The sequence below is a fragment of the Sciurus vulgaris genome, assembly GCF_902686455.1.
Source record: "Sciurus vulgaris genome assembly, contig: HiC_scaffold_624_arrow_ctg1, whole genome shotgun sequence".
Taxonomy (NCBI): Eukaryota; Metazoa; Chordata; class Mammalia; order Rodentia; family Sciuridae; genus Sciurus; species Sciurus vulgaris.
The window spans coordinates 400,081-423,471 of NW_027632395.1; the positions used below are offsets into that span (position 1 = coordinate 400,081).

General features: G+C 34.3%; 1 long non-coding RNA gene and 1 pseudogene across 2 annotated transcripts in view; both read right to left on the reverse strand.

The window, feature by feature from the left end:
* LOC306652862 (cyclin-dependent kinase 17-like) overlaps window positions 1-5,355 on the reverse strand; it is a 139,875-nt pseudogene extending 134,520 nt beyond the window's left edge. The window contains exons 1-2 of the transcript XR_013766776.1: window positions 5,245-5,355; window positions 1,869-1,996 (exon numbers count right to left, since the gene is read on the reverse strand). The product of XR_013766776.1 is annotated as a cyclin-dependent kinase 17-like (transcript). The remainder of the gene's footprint in view (window positions 1-1,868; window positions 1,997-5,244) is intronic.
* LOC306652863 overlaps window positions 1-23,391 on the reverse strand; it is a 325,125-nt gene that overhangs the window by 244,795 nt on the left and 56,939 nt on the right. The window lies entirely within an intron of this gene.

Consider the following 23,391-nt stretch of genomic DNA (forward strand, 5'->3'; position numbering starts at 1 on the left):
TATACACATTCTGATCTCTGAGTTTACTGCATGAAATTACCTCTGCTTAGAATGCTCTTCACTCATAGACTTATTTTCAAATTGACAAATTCCTTCTCATCTTTCAAAGACCATCTCAAGTGCTTCTTTCTCTGAAGACTTATGATTTGCAGACCACTTAATTTTTACCCATTTTACTTATTATAATGCTTTACATGTATCCGTAGTAGCGGACTCTAGTCATCCAAAAGATATAATATGCAATCATCTGAACTTATGTCAAAGATTAAGTGCACCAGGAAAAGCTGTCCTTTCAATAACAAGTGCTAGTGCTAGAAAAATTGCTACATTCTAGAAGATGTTTGTAAAACACAAAACTCACAAAGTTCCTTTATGTAAGAATTCCTATAAATCAGTAAGGAAAAGTACAAAAACCAGTTGGAAATAGGCAACAGACATGGGCAATTAATCTACAAAAAAGGACACCTAAATGACCAACAACCATATTTAAAAGTGTTTAACTTAGACAATGAAATTCAAAATAAAGTCACAAAGAGACCACTATTTTACCAGAAAAGTTAAAATTAAAAATAAAAAGCCTCAAAAATGGACAAGAAGACCAAATAGAACTATCATACACTGATATTGGAAGTATAAATTAGTACAACTACTTTGGAAAACTTTTTATATTTTCTAGGAAGTCTGAACATATATATATATATATATATATATATATATATATATATATATATATATATATATTCCAATATTCCAGTCCTAGCTATAAAGTGTTACATATGTTAAGCAAAAAACATTCACAGGAATGGTTTTAGTACTATTTGATAAGAGTAAAAAACTGACTAGAAGCAAAATGACCATCAACAGAATTGAAAAAGTGTAATACACTAAAAAAGTACAATATATTTATACAGTAAACCAGCATGCAACAAAAAAAAATGAATTATCACTATATGCAACAACATAGATAAAACTCACAAACTTAACAAAGCAAAAGGAACCAACCACAAAAAATGCATACTGTACACTTTCATCATATCAAGATGCAAAGCATTTAGTACATATGTGTATGTACATACATACAAACTGTATAGATAATATACATTTCCATGTCTATGTAAGTTTTTGAAAATATATTTCTATACTAAATTGCACAAAGGTCAGTGGTTTAAATAAGAATAATCAGAAAAGAAGTATTAAATATTTTAAAGGTAATTTAAAATGTGTATTTATGAGAATAAGAAAGTTCAAGGTATTAAAACATACTTTAAAATAATATGGTCAAAATAGTATTATACATGCATGTAAAACTAATCTTTGGTATAAAAGAGAGAGGAATCATGGCTACAGGTGAGGGGTATTAAATGAAATGAAAGGTAATAGAAGGGTTTTTCTGGGATTTTAAAAATTATATTCAACTGCATACTACTCATAGAGGTATGTTAACACTGCAGATACTCATTGAGTTGTAGGGTGATGGTTTGGGAGTTTCACTAGATAATCCATATATATTAACAAATGTTCATTGTGTCTAGTACAGAACATCTAAGAAGATATATGTGGAACATATCCTGCATATCTAGCATATATCAATAAAAATTACCAAAAATAAAATACAATATAGCTTAAATCCTATTCCAATATGCATGCATGTTTAGGGTTCCAATAAACCCTAAAGAATGGAAAATGATAAAACCCAGAAGGTGTACATAATATTAAGTTAAGGGCTGGCATTTTAGCTCATTGACAGAGCTTGTATAGCTTGTGCAAATTTTGGGGTTCAATTCCCATAACTGCCAAAAATTTAAAGGTTTACATTCAGATAATAGAAAAAGCAGATATGATGCTGCAGGTAGGATACAAAAACTTACTAAGAAAGCTCTATGGGACCTTTAGCTCAATGGTTGATGAAATGGTGGACTGTTGGTGATCTGCAACTTTTGCAGATATCCATCAGGTATTCTGATATCAGAAGGTAGGAATAACCATTTCTTAAATCCTGCAAAAAGAAAAAAGTAATCAAAACAAAAAAGGGCACTTGGCTTTTGATTCATGTACATTAGAGTATTATCTTTTAGCAAAACTTAGCTTAAGTTAACTGCAGTTTAAAAGTTACCTACATTGATTATATATAATATATTGAAGGCAAAACATTTACTAGTGTAAGCAAAGGTATATAATGCAGATTTACAGAAATGATTTAAGACAAATGAAACTCAGTTATTTTGGGATCACTGCATAAGTAAATTTATCTTGGATTTACATTAAAATTATTACACCATATGGCAGGAACATGCATATACAACATGTGATCAATATAAATAATTAAACAAGTAGATATTATTTTAAATACAACATGTGAAAGAAAATTAAAATATTTTCTTTTTGCTGTTACTAGTGAAAGAATGGACATTTTCTTAAGCTGTCTGTTTTATGTCAACTCCCTAAGGTCTCCCTCCCAGTGACGGGAACAAAGCCCTTAAAGCTGTTCCAAATCAGCCCCAAACAGGGAGTAAAAGGGTAAATTGAGCCAGATAGCCAGATAGTGCTCAAACAGTAGGATTACCAGAAACTATTGACCAGAATCTATGACCTGTTGTAAAACATTGTGAAACATGTTGTATGTTATCAGCAAACCCAGACCCCCTTTGAAATTTCCCGGCAGCTTTGTTCCCCTTTTCCCTTTCATGTTCGACCCCTCCCGATGTGCGGTCTCTGCCTTTATAAACCTACAAGATTTTCTGCTAGGGACTCGACTCCTGGACTCCTGCATCAGTCATGAGTCGGGTCTCAGCGCGCTGGAATAAACACCTCTTGTGGTTTGCATCAAGTGAAGCCTCCTGCGGTTGATTGGGGTTTCCATCGATCCATGGGACAGAGTTGGAGTTTCCTTTTCGGGGGCCTTACACTAGAAGTAGAAGTTGTTCTATTTCATTTAACTGAAGCCAGAAATGGGGACAGGCAGTTAGTGTAGAAATAGGGTATGAGGTCAAATCCAGGAAATGGAAGCCATAAATCCATCTGCTTTTGGAAGTTGGAGACTGCCCCAGGGAGAATGGAATGTCAATGATCTCTGGAGCCCATTGATTAACAAATTTACTTGCTTTTATCAAGGACTGCAAGCAAGGAGCTGCTAATTAATGCCTCCAGGACCCTTGCTTGGCTGAATCACTTTGGCCCTCACCCTGTCCCATCTGCTTCTCACTTTATTTATCTCACCTGCAAAACCAGGCCCAATCATGCAGGCAGGAAGGAGAAATAAGGGTGGAGAGAACTGGAGAACAAAAGAGACCTTCACCTATAAAGATGTATTGTGCACTCATTTCTTGGGACTTTAGAAAATCGGCCATAGCCCCCTTCTACCTCCAGGGAAAATTCTGTATTATTACCTTTAAATAAAACCTGCTTAATATGCTTTTCTTGGCATGCTCTTCTAGCCTTCAAACTTCAACATTAGAGGAAGCAGGATTCACTGCTGGTAACCAGCGTTAGCATAACTATAGAATGTGAGCTGAGACAAACTTCAAGGAGAAACTTGCCTCTATCATCACATCAAGAAATGTAAATTCTATAAAAAGAAATCATTTTAAAATAAAATCATAAAAAACAAAAGAGATAAAAAAGGAACTGTGTAAATATTTACTGAGAGATAAAAGATGTAAACACAGATATATGCCATATTCCAAATGGTTAGCCTAAACAAGGCAACATAGTGGTTATCACCATATTAATTTTAATATTTTATATAACCCAAATCAAATACCAAGATTATTTTTCCACAAACAATGAAATGCCTAAAACTCATCTAGAACAATAAACAAAAAAACTCCAAAAATATTCTCGAATAAGAGTACATGCTCTTTACTGATTATGGGATTATGTACTGATAAACCCATTCTAAGATGAAAATATCATTAAGTTGAAAATGTACTTAAACATATCTAACTCACTGAATGTCACAGTTTAGCAACACAGAACTCTGTAGAGTACTGTAGATTAGTCCTGTGGTTTCATGACTTACTGGGAGCTGTGATATTTCATCACAAAGTAGTATCATACTGCATAATGCCAATCAAGGAAAAGATTAAAATTCAAAATGTGAAGTATGGGTTCTAATAAACGTGTATTGATTTTTCAACATTGCAAAGTTGAAATTATCAGTTAGGCCATGATGAATCAGAAATGTGTATATGTGCAAATTGAGAAATGAAAAAATAAATTGTTCTAGGTACTAAAATGAATTAAACTAAAAAATATAATCTATAGCATGTCACCTCTGTGGGGAAAATATATAATTCAATGAAAGAATTAGATGATCTGCGTATAAATCCAAATGCCAACATCTTTTATACTTGTGATAAAATCACAAGTATTATAAAAAAAACTAAGGACAATATTATTGTTATTTTGATATATATTATTTTGATATAATTACACAAGTATCAAGTTGATCTTGAGTTGAAAGTGTTAATTTATTACAGAAAATACTGAAATTGTTTTTCTTAACTCAGAAACAATCTTTTAACAATAAAAATATAATCAACCAGCAGGACAGACACTCTAATCTTCATTGTCTCTACAGCTACAAGAAAAGAAACAAACTTCTATTTTTAAAGATTTCATTTTTTGTAGAAAAAAGTAATATATAGTACATACTAAAATGATAATAGTCATAATTTCTGTCTTCAAAGTTATAATATCCCATTGATTAAAAAAAGAAATATGTTGCATAACTTACAAGGAGAAATAATTTTCTATGGACAATAGAGATTTCTAGGTGCCATGAACCATAAAGGAAATGTTACTGATACTTATAAAACAAGGAGGAAAAAAGGTGGTGTCTATTTTATTTTTCTCTCTTAAAATCTGAATATGAAGTATTCAAAGGAATCTCACAGAGATATAAATGAAATCACATATTCTGAAAATAGGACTTTGTTAAGGCCCTCTTGAATGATGTCAGTCTAGATTTCTGGAATTTAAAAAAAATAACTTTTCCACAACAGGGAACTTAAAATGAATATTCTTTATTCTGTGAATACAGAATACTATGATTAATGTATACTTGCCTTGGAATAGTAATTAGGAAAAAGGAAATATTAAGAATACAACTCACTGATATAACAGCTCTCTTCATGAAAATTTTCAAATTGCTTTATTTGCTTGATATATATGTATACATGTATGTGTGTGTTTATACACAAATCAAACTTATAAATGTATATTTATATATTTTTAAAGTGTTGCCTCCATTGAGATCCATCTATGTTTATGATTTCTGAGACAAACACCTGTAGGTGACTGGACTTCATCAAATGACTTCCCAGAAGCTTGGTCACTCTGAACATCTGATCCCATTTTTACACATTGTGAAAAATATCTGTATTGGAAAATTAGACAATGTTTAACTTAATAAATGTTTATTTTCTCCTACTATATAATTATCATTGCAGGTAAAATGTAGATAACCAACATAAAAAAATCAGACCATAACAGCCTTTTATAGTCAGGTGCATATGTGTTCAGATAAGAGATCAAAACATTAACTCAAATGCCTTCAAACAAGAAGTACTAAAAAAATCTTTTACACACTTAGATTATGAAATATTATGAAGGAACTTACATTCAAGTCATTATCCAGAGTTGAATAAAAATTACAACCTGTAAATATATATTTAAACTTTTAATGAATAATAGTTACTTAAGAATAGTACTTTGAAAATTAAACTCAAGTGTTTCTGTAAGGCCCCCAAAAAGGAAACCCCAACTCTGTCCCATGGATGGACGGCAACCCCAATCAACCGCAGGAGGTGTCACTTGATGCAAACCACAAGAGGTGTTTATTCCAGCACGCTGGGACCCAACTTGAGGAGTCGAGTCCCTAGCAGAAAATCTTGTAGGTTTATAAAGGCAGAAACCACACATCGGGAGGGGTCGCACATGAAAGGGAAAAGGGGGACAAAGCTGCCGGGAAATTTCAAAGGGGGTCTGGGTTTGCTGATAACATACAACATGTTTCACAATGTTTTACAACAGGGCGTAGATTCTGGTCAATAGTTTCTGGTAATCCTACTGTTTGAGCACTATCTGGCTATCTGGCTCAATTTACCCTTTTATTCTCTGTTTGGGGCTGTTTCTTGGAACAGCTTTAAGGGCTTTGTTCCCATTACTGGGAGGGTGACCTTAGGGAGTTGAGATAAAACAGATAGCTTAAAAAAATGTCCATTCTTTCATTTCTTACCAAATAAATATTAAAACTTACCTTATTTCTATATTTTTTCTCTTGGTAACTCAATACTAAAAAAGTTCAATTCATATTCATAAGCAGTTGCAAATGATAATGGAATACACTTCTATTATAAAGTGATTCTGGAGAAATTTTATGTTGTCATCTAGACAAAAAATTAACTTGGCAGCAAAAATGATTGTATTGGTGATTGATTCCTAATCTTTTAAAATTTGATATTAGATACATCTACAGTCACAAATTTTTTTCTGTTAAAAAAAGTTAAAGAATTTAAACATGCTTATATTTCTAGCAACATTTGAATATGTTCCTACCTCAATGAAATGTAGATCAAAATATAGTGCTTAAATATGTAAAGGTGGTTGCAAGATTGTATAGGCAATACCCAGGAAGCAAATTTAACAGAGAGAATCAAAAGTCAAGAACTCTGAAGCATAAACATACTGTCACTTTCTTGGTGGGGGTTGCTGATACTGGCAGGAAAGTGCTTGGTTTTAGGTGCACAGTGGGATAAAAGGTGAAGACTTGGGTGTCTAAATGGTAACTGAATCCTCACAGAAACACCAGTCTCTTGCAAAATGATTATGAGGTAAGTTTGGTAGTCTCAGACTATGAATAAAAACTTGAATGCTACCTGACACAACCAAGTTATTATGTTATTAACAAACAAGTATGATTCAAACACAACCGCTCATTGGTAATTTTGATCCCATGAAGAAAAATGAAAAAAATGCAGGTTTATGTCAGAACTTTACTAATCTGTCAGTGGGGTAAGAGGTTTCTTTGCTGTAGTAGTTTTTGAGAACTGGAAGAACACTTACTTGCTCAACTTTTGTGCCATTTACCACATAATAGCTAGAGATTCAGCAAATTTAAATTTCATCTCATTCCCTAACACTTTCAACATTGCTTTCTTAAATCTAGACCAAGATTCCAATACAAGAATGAATGTTCTTGTATGGTTCCTGAACTAAACATGTTTTTGGTTTTTTTTGTTTGTTTTGTTTTGTTTTTGCATTTTAAATGGTACTAATCAAATAAAAGAATATGTAACAGAGACTATAGTCCACAAAACCTAAAACGGTACTAAAAAGTCCCTGGTTTAGACAATCAATAGTCATCCAAGCCCTTACCTGTAGTGTTATCTGACTTCCTTCAGCAATAGTCTTCCATAGCAGACTTCACATTACCAACGCAACACTGAATGTGTAACAATGGGAAGACATGCAGTAGCACATTACATGGTACTTTGAAATAAATAAGCCACAGAAATAACTCTTACTGCATAAATAAAAGTAGGAAAAATCACTACAACAATCAGAAATAATTACTCTTGCATATTCATTACTTTTGTTTTTGAATTTACCTTAATTATATGCTCATATGAGTAAAAATTAATAATAGCCATGTTTAACATGCAAAATTACTAAAAAAATTAATAATCATCTCGAAGTGTGAGCAGACCACAGCACACCATTCTGTAAGGGCACATCTAAACAGGTAAAGGCTACACACATTACCCACAGATAAAAACTGCATGAGTTCATATTCCCAAATTGTATGAAACACATCAGGAAATAATCTGCCATGGCAAAAAAGAATGCAAGTAGTATAAAAATGCTCAGAAACTTCAGTAAATATAATTATCTAACAAAACAATAAAATTGTCGTGTTTAGCTGGGTGTGGTGGCACACACCTGTAAAGCTGAGGCAGGAGGATGGTAAGCCCAAAGGCAGTCTCAACAAAAGCAAGGCACTAAGCAACTCAGTGAGACCATGTCTCTAAATAAAATATAAAAGAGGGCTGGGGTGTGGCTCAGTGGTCCATTGTCCCTGAATTCAATCCTGGTACCCCAAAAAATTTCAAAAAATTTTGAATTGTTATGTTTTAAAAATAACATGTTCCAAGAGTCAAATCAATCATGAAATTTAAAAAAGAAACCACTAGGGCTGTCATTGAGGCTCAGTGTTAAAATGTGCACCCAGCACATGTGAGGCACTTGGGTTTCCTCCTTAGCATCACATATAAATAAAATAAAGGCCTTCTGCCCATCTGCAAATAAAAAGTTTTTGAAAATTTTAAAACTAGACACTACCAAAAATGATCAGGAAAGTAGACCTAAAATAAATAGAAACTTTAAGATATGTATTTTCCTGGATATTTAAAAGGACATAATAATAAAAGAGTAACATCTGAGGTGATAATCTAATTATTCTACTAGTGTATAATGATTATTTCAAGCATTAATGAGGTATGATCCTAAATTAAGTACCACCCTAAGCTGCCAGTCATTTTGAAATTCTGCATGTCCTTCTTACGGGATTTGGTTCCTTTCTGAAGGACAGGTATTCGAATATTATTTCTCTGTAGTATCAAAAATACCCTCTCTACTACCTTCCATCTTTCTGATGTCCTTCCTACTGTCAAGATTCAGAATCACATGGGAACGATTGAGAAAGCAAAGCAGAAAACTGAAGTTGTAACAGAGATCACTGCATATAAAATCATGTCTAGGACTATTCATACAAAGCAGTACATTTAAAATAATTTCTTATGAAAAATATTTATAAAAATATTTCAGGGGGCTGGGGATATAGCTCAGTTGGTAGAGTGCTTGCTTCGTGAGCACAAGGCGCTGGGTTCAATCCCCAGCACTGCAAAAAAAAAAAAAAAATTAATTTAGCTAATATATATCCCTTTCTCATGTAATAAAAATTAGATAATCACAAAACTAATATATTCATTTTGTCCATTTGCTGACTTGAATTATCTCAAGATTGTTTACATCCATTCCTTCATGAATTTACTACCTAGTATGTGCTTTATGATGAAACATCCTATAGAATATAAAAGATGCAATGCGTACCTAAATGAACTTATATTCCTATTGCGAGACATCCAGAAAACTGTGTCAATTAGTGAAATAAACAAAAGAAGTATTATTTATAGAGATTATGAATTTATTGTCCCAAATTTTAGATTTTAATATAAAGAATTTTTAAACAATCAAAGGTCTATTACTAAGGAGGAATATTACTAAAATATAATGCTTTAAAGTTATTTAGGCCAGGTGCAGTGGTGCATGCCTATAATCCCAGTGGTTCAAGAGACTGAGGCAGAGGAATTTCAAGTTCAAAGCCAACCAGAGCAACCTAGTCAGTCTCTAAGTAACTCAACAAAACCCTGTCTTTAAATAAAATATAAGAAAGGCTGAGGATGTGGCTTAGTGTATAAGTGCCCCTGGGTTCAATCCCTGGTACCAAAAATAAAAGTTAATTAGTTATAAGTGGCAAATAGTATGATCAAGACTTTGTAAACTCGTTTCAACTTTTTAAGTATAACCCTAGGAATGGAATTGCTGCTTAATATGATAATTTTATATTTAAATTTTATTAAAAATGGTATGAATTAATTTTTGAAAATTAAAAAAAACATTTAAAAATATGATGGGCTCAGAATTCTCTATTCTTGCCAGTACTTTGAATAAAATTCTGCACTTTATTGTATAATACTTTTTATTCTAACAACAAGCCTAAACCCTATACGGAAAGAATGTGATGGAAGAAATTATTAGACACTGACCAAAAATGATGCAGAATTTCTGTCAAAGCTATTAATGAAAGCAAGGGAATATGCAATACCAGATTGTGGTAGTCCTTGCTACCTGCAATCTCTTCAACATCTGTTAAGATGCCCACAAGTATTATATCAAGTAACTCTATTGAAGAAGAAATTGAACAGTTTTTATTTTTTCTTCTCTATTACCAAAATTTACTATGGTAAAAGAAAATGTTATTAAACAATATATGCTACTTGAAAAGAATTAGATATTGTAAACATTTCCCCAGATTACAAACTATGCATGTTTTAATAAATAATATTAAAATATTTCAGAAAAAATGCAATTAGTCTAAAATATTAACTAGTTAGGAAAAGTAAGTTCACTATCTTTGATTCATAGCTATTTTAAAAAAGAGGGATGTCAGGGCTGGGGAGATAGCTCAGTTCGTAGAGTTCTTGCCTTGTAAGCACAAGGTCCTGGGTTCAATCCCCAGCACCCCCCCAAAAAAATGAAGGTATGCCTTGTACTGAAATACACATTGTGGCAGGCGAGACATGGGGCCCAGGGTTACGCCACGTGCATCTGAAGATGGCAACTGGCAGAGAGCAAACGGCGTCCTGATTATGCCTGGAGAGACAGGAAGCGTTTAAAATTGGCTGTATGATAATCAATTCAGCCGTCTAGCACATGGACATACTTTACATGTATGCTCGAGCTAGTGATCGCTTGACCTTTAACAGGATTGGATGGACATATCTGGTTGCTTATGCATGAGACTGCTTATATATTGAGGGTGTTTTCTGAATAAAGCAGAAGCTGCCTCATGAACTTCTGAAGATTATGTGTCTTTGTCCCGCTGGTCAGGCCATAAGAGCAAGAAGCAGCGGCGAGCCACTTAGAGCAACCTGGGCTGGGAGCAGCGGTAATCCACAAGTGGTGCCCCGGACCGGGATCAAATGAGGATCGAACTGGGCATTGGTGAGCACTCAGGTAAATAAAAGACAGTTTTGCTAGCTTAATTAGTGAGAAGGTTTCCCTTCTTAAGGAAACGTTTACCTAAAGGTTTTAACTGACGATTCCCCTAGTGAGGGAATATTAACAGAAGATTCTCCTAGAGAGGGAATATATTGAAAGGCTGTCCCAAGACACAGCGAAGGACATCCTATAACAAATATGTGTAAGTTGTTATTTGTGTTGCCTTTCCTTGTTTGGTTTCTGTTTATTGTTGTTGTAACAATGTGTACATTAGTTTGTTTCTGTCTGACTTCCAAAAAACCAAAATTTCAAAAACAGTTAAGAGAAGGGGAAAAGATATTAGAAACTGTAGAAAAAGAACAATCAAGTCGAGCTTCTGAAAGAGAAAGTACATATTCAGACCTCTGTGTCTCCGCCAGAGCAGTATTAACTACGGAGATGGAAGTACAACCAATGCCAACTTCGGTTGTCGGCCCATTACCTAAAGGAAGAGTGGGGCAAGTTCTGGGGAACAGTTCTTCAGTTTTAAAAAGATTAAATATTGTCCCTGGAGTTATAGACCCTGATTTTACAGGAGAAATAAAAATCCTTCCTTCTTCACCAAGAGGTATAGTAATAATAGCTCAGGGTGATCGCATAGCACAATTGTTGGTCTTACCCAGTTGCTATGATGAATATCCATCAAAAAATATTATTAGGGGAAATAAAGGGATAGGTTCTACTGGCCAAAATATGGTCATGTTAACATGGGGTTTAAAAGATAGGACTATGACAAAGTTAATGATAGAGGGCAAAAGTTTTGAGGGCTTATAAGATACTTGGGCTGACAAAAGTATCATCAAAATTATAGAATGACCCAAAGCCTGGCCACTTCAACAGGCAGATCAGACTTAAAGGGGATTGGGTATGGCTTCCAATCCTAACAAAAGTGCAGCCATATTAAAATGGAAGGTGGCTAACCAGGAGTTATGTTCTGATACTGCCTGACATAATGCAGTTGCAGGCAATCCTCAATGGAATCTAAACATGCTGACAGGCCAAGAACCATATGAAGGGCAAGGTAATCAGATTAATTTCCACCCTGGTGTGTATCAAAAATTAACCCTCAAAATTTAATCTATCATTATATAGATGATATTTTGCTAGCTCACAAGGAAAAAACTGTCTTAGAGCAATGTTATAATTCTTTACTAAAGTCACTGGAAAGATGGGGCTTACATATCACCATTAATAAAGTACAAATGACAGACACCAAAAACTTCCTGGGATATATCATAAATCAAACTATGGTTAAACCTGTAAAAATCACCATTCATGTGGACAAGCTTAGAACTTTAAATGATTTCCAACAACTTTTGGGTGATATTAATTGGATTAGACCTTACCTTCATTTACCCACCTCAAGTTTGGGCCCCATGTTTGATATTCTTAAAGGTGATTCTGACCCTCTTTCTAAGCGAGTTCTTACCCCTAAGGCTCAAACAGCTCTCAAGTTTGTTGAAACACCTATGGAAAAGGTGCATCTTGATCGTATTGACCTAACTAAGCCTTTATCATTCATTGTCTTGGCCACAAATAAGTTACCCACAGGAGTGTTTTGGCAAAAAGGTCCTATTCTATGGGTTCACATGAATTCTGCCCCTAACAAGGTCTTAGCCTTGTTTACTGAATCTGTGGCAGAATTAATCCTCAAGGTGTTAAAAGTATCCCTTTCCACCTTTGGATCACATCCCTCAATTATCACTGCACCATATACTACTGATCAGATACAATATCTTATTAATCATTCAAATTCATGGGCCATAGTCTTTACTAGTACTTCTGCTGTGTTTGACAATCATTTGTCATCTGATCCTCTTCTCCAATTTTGAAGTCAACATCCTATAATTTTTCCTAAAGTCACCCGACAAGAACCTATTACAGGAGCTACCTTTATATTTACTGATGGATCAAAAAATGTTATGTGTGCTATTACTATAGATAATGTTACAGAAATATTGTTGTTCAATACTCTATCTGCACAACAAATGGAACTATTAGTAGATATAGAAATATTCAAAGCCCACCATGAGCCTTTTAACCTATTCTCTGATAGCAAATACGTTGTTAATGCTATTCAAAATTTAGAATTAACTGGTCTAATTTCCCTCACCTCCACTATTACTAAATATTTGCAAAGTTTACAAGAACTTATTTGGGACAGAAAAAATCATTTTTTTTATTGGGCATGTTTGGGCTCATGATGGCCTTCCAGGTCCTTTAAGTTTACACAATGATTTAACAGACATGGCCACCAGAGATTCACACATCTTTAATATGCTTCAAAATGCAAAAACTTTTCATTCCAAATTTCACGTAAATGATTCCACTCTACATACACACTATAAAATTACCAAGGCAACAGCTCGGGACATAGTCAAGTCTTGTGCTAAGTGTGCTACACTTATCCCTAACCCCTCATTAGCAGTAAATCCAAAAGGGCTTCAGCCCATTCATATTTGGCAAATGGATGTAACTCATTATTCAGAATTTGTAAAACTACAATTCATTCATGTGTCTATTGATACCTTTTCAGAATGTATTATGCCTTCTGCTCTTACTGGAGAAAAAACCAAAGATGTAAAAACACACTGTTTACACTCTTTCTCCATCCTAGGAGTTCCCAAACAAATTAAAACAGATAATGATCCTGGATATATGTCCCAGGCCTTTAAACAATTTTGTTCCACCTTTGATATTCAACATGTCACAGGAATTCCCTATAATCCTACTGGACAAAGCATTGTTGAGCGTGCCCATTTAATGCTTAGAAACATGCTTTATAAACAAAAAGGGGGAATAGGGGCATCATACTGATCCCCAAAAGACAAATTGTCTGTTGTCTTGTTCATTTTAAATTTTTAAAATCTTGATTCTGAATGCCGATCGGCTGCTGACCCTCAAGTGCTCTGGAAGGACATTATATCAGGACAATGGAAAGGCCCAGATCCGGTATTAATCTGGAACCAAGGGTCTGTTTGTGTTTTCCCATAGGACGCACAATCGCCAATTTGGGTACTGGAGAGATTTGTCAAGGCCTCAACAGGACCCAAAAACAGGAAGAAGATGAGGAGGCTTCTAACACTGATGGTCCTGGTGATTTCTCACCAAGTTAATGGAGGAGACTTGCATGAACTATGGGGGATAGTGAAGGTGTGGCCCTATCCTGTACCCCTTGCCAACTCCTGTATTCTATATCCTCCTATTTTTACAACAATTGGCCACATTTCTGCAGTCTGCTGTTCTATGGGGAAAAGAATGGTTTGGGTTTTTGTCCAGGGGAGGTATTTTGTGTGTTGTATCTGTCCTGTGTATATACAAAATGCATATACACCCACGCAGAGAAACAGCCATTATTCCCCAAGCTCTCATCGCAATTGATGGTGACCCATCACCCCAAGTCTGGTTAAATATGCTGGACCGGTAGTCAAAGACAGGTAAGATTCATGGGGAGCTCATACCAACATAAGACAGGAAATGAGGGCTAGAGCCTCATTGTCCAATGAGGGGTAAGGATGTTGCTCTGCCCTGGACAACATAAGACAGGCACAGTCTCTTTTATAAACAGAAAGGGGGAGTTGTGGCTGACGAGTCCCGGGGCCCAGGGTTACGCCACGTGCATCTAAAGATAGCGACTGGCAGAGAGCAAACGGCGTCCTGATTATGCCTGGAGAAAGGCAGGAAGCATTTACAATTGGCTGTATAATAATCAGTTCAGCCACCTAGCACATGGACAGATATACTTTACATGTATGCTCGAGCTAGTGATCGCTTGACCTTTAACAGGATTGGATGGACATATCTGGTTATAATTGCTTATGCATGAGACTGCTTATATATTGAGGGTGTTATTTGAATAAAGGGGAATCTGCTTCATGAACTTCTGAAGAGTAAGTGTCTTTTGTCCTTCTGGTTGGGCCGTACGAGCAAAAAGCGGCCGCGAGCCGCTTGTAGCAACCCGGGCTGGGAGCAGCGGTAATCCACAACTCATTAAGGTTATTACCTGGGTTTGATGTTGTGGCTCAGTGTAGAGTACTTGCCTTGCATGTGTGAGGCAGTGGGTTCAATTCTCAGAACCATATATAAATTAATGTATAAAATAAAGGTTGATCAGTAACTAATTTTTTTAAAAGAATATGTCCTAGCCAAATGTGGTCATACATGCTTGCAATCCCAGAGGCTTGAGAGGCTATGACAGAAGAATGGTGAGTTCAAACCTTTCTCATCTACTTAGTGAGGCCCTGCGGAACTCAGCACGATCCTTTCTCAAATAAAAATAAAAAGTGATGGGGATATTTCTCAGTGTTATAGCACCCTTGGGTTCAATCACTGGTAACCCCCCCCAAAAAAAAGAAAAGAAAAAGTCCTAGTCAGGTAGAGTTACTCATGCTATCTGGGTAATTGAAGTAGGAGGAGCACCAAACCAAAAGCCAGCAATTAACCAAGACACTTTCAAAATAAAAACTAAAAAACTATGTATACAGCCCAATGGTAGAGTAGTCCTGGGTTCAGTTCTGAGTACCACCCCTCACCCCACAGTCAAACATGTCTCATAAATTACCCATGAAGATGCAAACTGTGCTTATTTTATTACTGAATATAACTGGCAAACATAATGGCAAGGCTTTTCTAATTTAAAAATAAACACATTGAGCTGGGCATGCTAACAAGGATCACAAGTTCAAAGGTAGCCTTAGCTATGTAGCAAGGTCCTAAGCAAATTAGCAAAACCTTAAACAAATTACAAAGACCCCATCTCAAAGTGTTAAAAATGTCTAGAGATGTGACTCAGTGGTGAAGCACCATTGGGATCAATCCCTGGTATCAAAAAACAAATTAAAAATGCCCCTGAACACACTGGATTTAAGTAATACCAAGAACTCAATGGATTTATTTAAGAAAATTAGAATTTAGTTTTAGGTATCTAGCAGATATCATCTTGCAAGAAAAATAGAAGTCTAAAACAAATTTTGGGATTTGATACAAAGGCAACTTTTCACCTCCTCCATGTAACTGTATCCAAATTATTATTTTAAATTTCCTACTAACCCATATCTCCTGCTCCACATTAAACACAAAAGAGCAGCTCTCAGTGAAATCTCAGCAGAAGCTAGAGTTCTGGGACAATATATACAGTGCTATAGACTTTGAAGTAAAGAAAACCAGGCTGTAATATATTCATTCTCCCAACATGATGGGTAACCTTGAGGAAATAACGACCCCTCAGAAAAAAGAAAATATGGTATCTGAATCCTTGGTAGAATAAATGACTTCCCTGGAGTTATCCAACAAAGTGTTTCAGTATATCAAATCTCAACCCATGACTTCTGACTTAAAATGCAGATCCCTTTCCATTATGCCTTTCCCTCTCTCACAGCAGAAGCATGTACATGAAATGCAAGGTGTGAGGGTGACCATGTTTTAACTGCTGCCACAAATCTCTACAGCAGAATCTCTGGCACAGTGAGGGAAAGCTTCTCAGGTAATCTGTGTATCATGACATACTGGCAGCAAGTCATGTAAGCTCCTTTCTGGTAATTATAAAATTTCTAGGGGTATTTTCATTTTGAATATATAGATTTGTTCTAAAAATGTGACAATTTATGTTTTAATTCATTCACTTTAACAAGCTCTTTATTTTATATCATTACCTGTGTATTACTACTTTGACTTATAAAAAGGACTGTCACACGAATGAAACATTATATGCCTACCTGCTCTATGTGGTCAGTACTACAGATAAAGCCTGTGACAAACATAAAATTGAAAACCAATAAAATTTATTCATGATGAACCTTAGAATTTAGTAGTCAATATGCATATAACATGTTGAAAACCTATGCTGAGACCACAAATTTCACAAATATTCTATGCATTTTTAAATTGCATTAATTCAGGTTATAAGACTAGCAAAAATATTTAAATGTCATAATAGTTATTTAACAACTAGATAATATTATGCAATATATCATTATTTTTAAACTAGTAAAAAACAGAAATGTGGGATGGAATAATTCATTATGACTTGAGACAGGCATAGTAACAATGTTGGAGTGAAAGTAGAATATTTAAGTAAGCAAGAGAAAGTTATACAATGTTGTGTTTCCTAAAACACCAGGGAATGAGAGAGAGAAATTAAAGGACATTATTATGACTTTATCTAGAAAGTAAATTCACATTGTTTATAAAGTAATTAAAGGGGGGAAGCATCTTCTCCATCCCAAATATGTACTATTATCTTTGCTACTGTTTTCTCCAATAGTCATTTGTTCAGCTAATTCAGATAATGATTCACCAACATTCTGGCATCCTCAAAGAGTGAGGGATGGCCTTCTCTTAAAATTTTTCATCCTATCAATTGAATGTGCCTCGAAAAAATACTGAAGAATGAACACAAAAGTGAAGTTAGCAATATTTTACTGCTCAAGAAAACAATGTCATTCAGCATTTCCTGGGAATGTTCAAAATAGGAATATGATGAAAACAATCAGGAACTTTTTACTTTGCCAAACATCACAAAATTCAACCTCTTGTTTAAATAGATGCATTTGCTAATTAATGCTATATTTATTTGGCATTATTAAAGTAGCAGAAATTTTGCATAATTAGAATTCATTCAAGATCATGAAATTTAGAAGGATTGGAAATTTTCTTTAAATGTACTTTCTAGAAGACTCCATCCCTACAAATCACAATCACAGAGGAACCAGTCAGTAGATATCTTCAGATATAATCATGGGTTAGGAGAGATAAAGAGGAAAGGAAAAAGAATAATCTTTGAGCTTTTACTATTCCATTTTTATGTATTAGAAAATTTCTCAAAGAAATTCCCTGGTCCGAGTCAGTCAAATAACAAATAATTAGACTTAAAAACAGGATTGCCATTGGTGTTATCCTCCACATTATAGCATCTCTGAAATCTGGATGGATTTCACAATTAATAGGGTGTCATAATGTAATTGAGGACATTTTTTCTTTCTTATACATATATAAATGAATGACACAATACATGGTGTAGTCTTACAAATGATGAAACAATGTACTTGCTCCCAAATCCATTTTCTCAACAATTTACCCATCACTTCTTTCTGATTTACTTTCTGACTTGCAATGAACAGGTTTACCAGATCAACATTTGTAGGGAACATTCCTCAACTTATCTGACAGCAATCACTGACACCATGGTCTATGTAAGCCAAACAGTCTAAACAGAGAAACTGAGGTAATGGTAAAGACTTGCCATGGAATGAAGGTCTTTGTAGCTGCTGAGGCTGAGTTTGAGCTGAGGGGAGGCCTCCTTCTGACATGCATCACAGAAAGCTGTGATGTGAGCTCGCCCATGCTGCCTTGCCTCATGCTATGTGCTGGAGCTTGCCATTCCCCAAGTCCTTTGTCTCAGACCTGTTGCTGGGCAGAATTGCTTAGGCATACTTAGTTTGTTTGTTTGCACTACCCAGACCATTGAAATATAGTTCACCTATAGGTTGACTCTGTTATACTTTAAGAAGCCTGTTAACCTGATTGGATAATGTGCCTATATATGTCCTGTGCAACCCTAAATAAAATTAGATCCATGCCTTCAGAGCTCAATCTCCGATGCCTGGGTAAAGCGCTGGGTAAGGCTAAGTAGGGTAGGCATCGTTCGTCCTCACCCTCAGCAAACCCATCTCTGAACATCTACAACCATTATACTATAAGCATTATCCTACTTAAGTGTAAGGTCCTCATAAACTCCTTTATGCTTAGACTTGGGTTGTGGTTCAGTGGTGGAGTGCTTGCCTGGCATATGTGAGGCACTGGGTTCAATCCTCAGTACCCCATAAAAATAAACAAAATAAAGAAATTATATCTATCTACAACTAATGTTTTTAAAAACTCTTTTATGCTAAAATAAATGTTTTACCAACAACCTCTGTTTACCTATTTTTGTTTGTGTTTTGCTTATTATCTCATTCTAAAGCTCTATTCTAAGTAGGTGAGTTTGCTGACCAGATAAACTCTTCATAAGATACTAGTTATGTAATAATTTTTGTTTGCTCAGAGGCTGAATGGAGGGTATCATATACAAATTTACAAGTAGCAATAATTTTGTTCATTACCATTCCTTGTTATATTTACTATACATTTCAAACTAAGCATTACAAGAAAAATATAAAACCACACAAACTGAAATAGCAAGAATTACAATTATTCTATAATAAGACTTTTTTTGCTCCTAAGCTGTAAAATAGGAAATGGACTTTGGTGAACTATTGAAAAGACATCATGCCTTAGCTTGATTTGGTTATAACACCAAAATTACAAGTATATTTTGCTGAATATTTTCTATTAATTTATCTTTTAGATTACTATTCCTCTTTTCAGCTGTATCTAACCTGCAATTAAACTTATCTATTGGGTTCTTAATTTTAGTTACAACATTTTTTCTCTTTCAAAATTTTCTTTTCTTTTCTATAGATCTCACTTCTCTAGTAAAATTTTCAAACTCAGCATGCATTTGCGTAATTAGATTAGTTATGTTTTAATGCTTCTGTAACTCCCAAGTCTGTTTAATCTGAATCAAGACTACTTTGATGGTTTGAACTGTTCCTTTTCTTGATTTTTTTCTCTTGGACTTACTGTACACTTAGCAATTTTTTATTAACTGCCAAGCATTCTATGTGAATAAAATTATGAAATGCCTATATGGAAAATATACAGATTCTAGATGCTGTTACCTTCTGCCAAAGAAAATTTAATTCTTTTCTAGAGGGAAGTCAAAGTAGATGAACAGATCAACTCAATCCAATCAGGAACAGAGTTTGCTTGAGACTGAGTTTGAACAATATTATAAAGATTGACCTGCCTGTGTTTGTACTTACTCTTATGACACAATCCTTTAATAGATTCCACTATAACATGAGCCAGAACAAAACTACCAAAAGCTCCATGCAACTTCTCCAGTTGCTTTTTGCTTATCTTGTATACCCTACTCGGCTTTTATCCTTTTTTTCTACACAGATTAAGAGTTAGAAAACACAGGAGAAAACCCAGTACAGAATGTGTCTGTATCCTTCTCTCCTGAAAGTTAAATGACTCAGCAGCTCTATAATGCCTTCAAAAGGATTTTAGTTTCCTAGCACTTCTAGTAGTTTCAGCAGAAGTTTTAGTCTTCTACAAGTTACTCAATCATAGGTAAAAATGGAGGTTTTGATGTGGATTTAAAGATAACATAACACAGGTATTTTACCAAGCAAGGAGGTAGTCAATGAAATCAAAATTTGAATCCAGAAAGAAACCTTTTTGCATAGGGTTGTCCTAAATGGTATCTCATATCTGACTGTCAAACTTATTGAGCTACCTTCATGGTCAGTCATCAATGCCATTCATCTAAACATACTAGATATTTAAGATGAACCAAGCTATGTCACTCCCATCTCTCTAGATGAGTCTGAAATAAGACTTTACCCTAGAGACACTAGAGAGAGTCCCTCTAGCAAGTCATCAATCATAATAATTTTGTCAACCCCAACAGAGTCATCAAGAAATCTATATTCTACAAAAGTCCTAAGAGCTGGTAGCTCATAACAACCAACTTCTTAGACAGCAAACTTTTTAAACAGTCATATGGTTACTGATGTCTAACTACATAGACATCAGTATACAAAGAATCTGGGCATACAATTTTTTTTTTTAATTGAGACTTGCCTATTTCAAAATTTTTGAAAACTGGAACCTGCCTACTGTTCTTACTTACAAATAGGAATAAAATTAAGAAAGTTCAACAGAAATGATTTATTTCACATACTAACACATCAATTATATATGAATTCAGTATACATTATAGCATAGAGTCTGGCTATTTGAAACAGCAGTCAACTGCCAAAAGTGGCTAATGAGTACCTGAAAGAAGTTAGTACAAAATGAGTTGTGCCATAAATGTGAAACATACCTTAAATTTCAAAGACTTAGTAGGAAATATATATAAAATAATTCAATAATTGTAATGCATATCATAGAAAAAGAAAATAGAAATGATAGCTGCTGGGGAAAGAAGTGAAATGAGAATTACTGATTACCTGGTGCAGATCATCAGTTTTACAAGATAAAAAGAATTCTCAGAGACAGATAATTGTGATGGTAGCAAACAACATAAAGTATTTTTATAATGACAAATACAATAATGGTTATGTCAGTACATATTAAATGTATTTTTAAAAATCTAAAAGTTCTTAGTTGCCTAGGACAGTAATAAGCATTTATTATCTCACAAAATTTTAAGTTTAATCAAATTTTAATTGTTCTACTGATAATGAAGAAAAGATACTTTGGATATATTTAAGAAATATATTACTAAATTAAATCCATCTATAAGAGAACCTTTTAAAAATACATGTTCAAAAGCTTCCTACAGAAGATGGAAAAAAGTCCTTTCCATGTATGAGTTTATTTCTGAGTGAAAAATATAAGGGCTGTCTGTTTAGCTAAATATTTCCCAAGAATCAGATCAATAATGTTAGATTGGGGATACAGTGATGGGTAGTGGAATGATGAGTTTCAGATTATTAGATTCAGATATAGCAAAAGTATGAGTACTCCATGTAAAAAGGAGGAGGGTGAAAATAATAATGACAGAAACAGGAAAACCTTCAATTACACTAGTCCCATGGAAATAATTTTGATAGTTGGTATTATTTTATTTTAGATGAAATTACTTTAGACATGCAAGAAAAGCTATTTCAGGATCTACAGATTTAAAGCAAGCAGCTGTATACAGATAACAAAAGCAACAGCTTGTTACAGTCTAGCACACAGCATCCAAAGCCAACAGGCTAGCCCCTGAATATAATTATATTTTAAGGTTACTGAGACCACAAAATATTTACATGAAGATCTGTACATTATTTAAAAGTATTCAAATGATGTCTTGATGTGAACCAGGGATTTAATATTTTTAATTATATGATTCCACTGTGGGGATGTAGGGATATTCTGGGACAAAAATGAAAAATGGAGGAGGTGAAGTGGTCCAAAATAACCACTGAGTGAATTGCACTACAGCTTTTATTTATGAGATGTCCTTATTTTTTATGCCACAGTGGCTCCAAAATGAAAGACAAATTAAAAAATATATTTTGTTTATAATATATAGACATTTAAGTATTGAGACAGCATGAGAATTTTTGAACTACATAAATAATTTCACTATTGATACATGGAAATGTGTATCACTGAGCAATACATAGTGCAGAAGACATTTCTAACACAACTTTCTGACAGTTCTTAAAGAGATTGATCAATATCATAATATAGCACAAATGTGATTCAGTAAATATGGCACTACAAAATTTCTTAATTGAAAGTTTTAAATATTTCACATGAGTACAAATTAATTTTAGTTTCTTGTGTTATTTAAACATACTCTTTTATATGGTACATTAGAACATTCTAACTTAGTTTGCAAGAAAATCACACTATAGTTTTGCTTTGTTTTTTATACCCCTTCTACAATTGAAGACTGAACAACACTAAATATTATGGCACTGCTTACTTGGACAGAGTATGTCATCCAAATTCTCTTTGATAAACAATAATGAATGCTGTTTTCTCTTATAAAATAATCACATATGCTTCATTACTTGTAACATGCATGTGCTAAAGATGAACTATTACTCAAAACATTCACTTGTCATATCTTGTCAGAAGAATAAAATATATTAAGATCATGTATAGAATGAAGTAATACAGAAAACATGACTGCAAATAAGAAAACATACAATTGTAATGGTAATCATTCTGAAATATTCTATTATTATTTTACAAGGTAGTTACCAAGGTGAGGATATTTTCTTTTATAAATATTTTAGCTTCCTATTTCCTCTGCAAAATTTTCCATATTTAATGAGTATCCATTTAGTGCACAGGGACATTAAAATATTCATGTTGTGACTCCTATAGCAGATAAGCTTGCTCAATTGCTTTAAAAACATTTTTCTTGGATATATCCTTAACTTTCCCTCCATAAAGAAACTCATTCAAAATAAAATAAGCCTTCTTAAAATGAAAGATGATATCAAGTTCACAACACTGTCAAGTAATTTACACATAACAGTTAATTGTTTCCAGGCTACTTAATTTATTTTCCTGATCCTCAATAGCACAGCAAAAGGCAGACTAGAATATCTTTTGAAAATGATCTTCAAATCTCACCACTCAAGGAAGCCCATTTGGGTTTCCTTGATAAATGGTCTGAAAAATTTCTCATGTGATCTTTTCCTTCTCTTTGTATGACATTGGAACATATCATTTCAGTAGTCTAAACTTGACCTGACAACTGAAAAACAGCATACACTGCATGGCACCTGCTGGCCATGGACATGGTGGAGTTTAGCAAGGGCAACTGAGGGGAAGCCCCTGGAAATGTGCTAAGAAAAAGAAGCCATGCTGCTGTGGTGAGGCAGATTTCAAAAGATGGAACATCTGGCAGAGTGCATTGAACAAAAATGAAGATGGGTTTATATGGGGAAAAATATATAATTAGAAAAATAGGAAGAATTTAGAAGGATGGACAGGACATTAGAACATAGTACC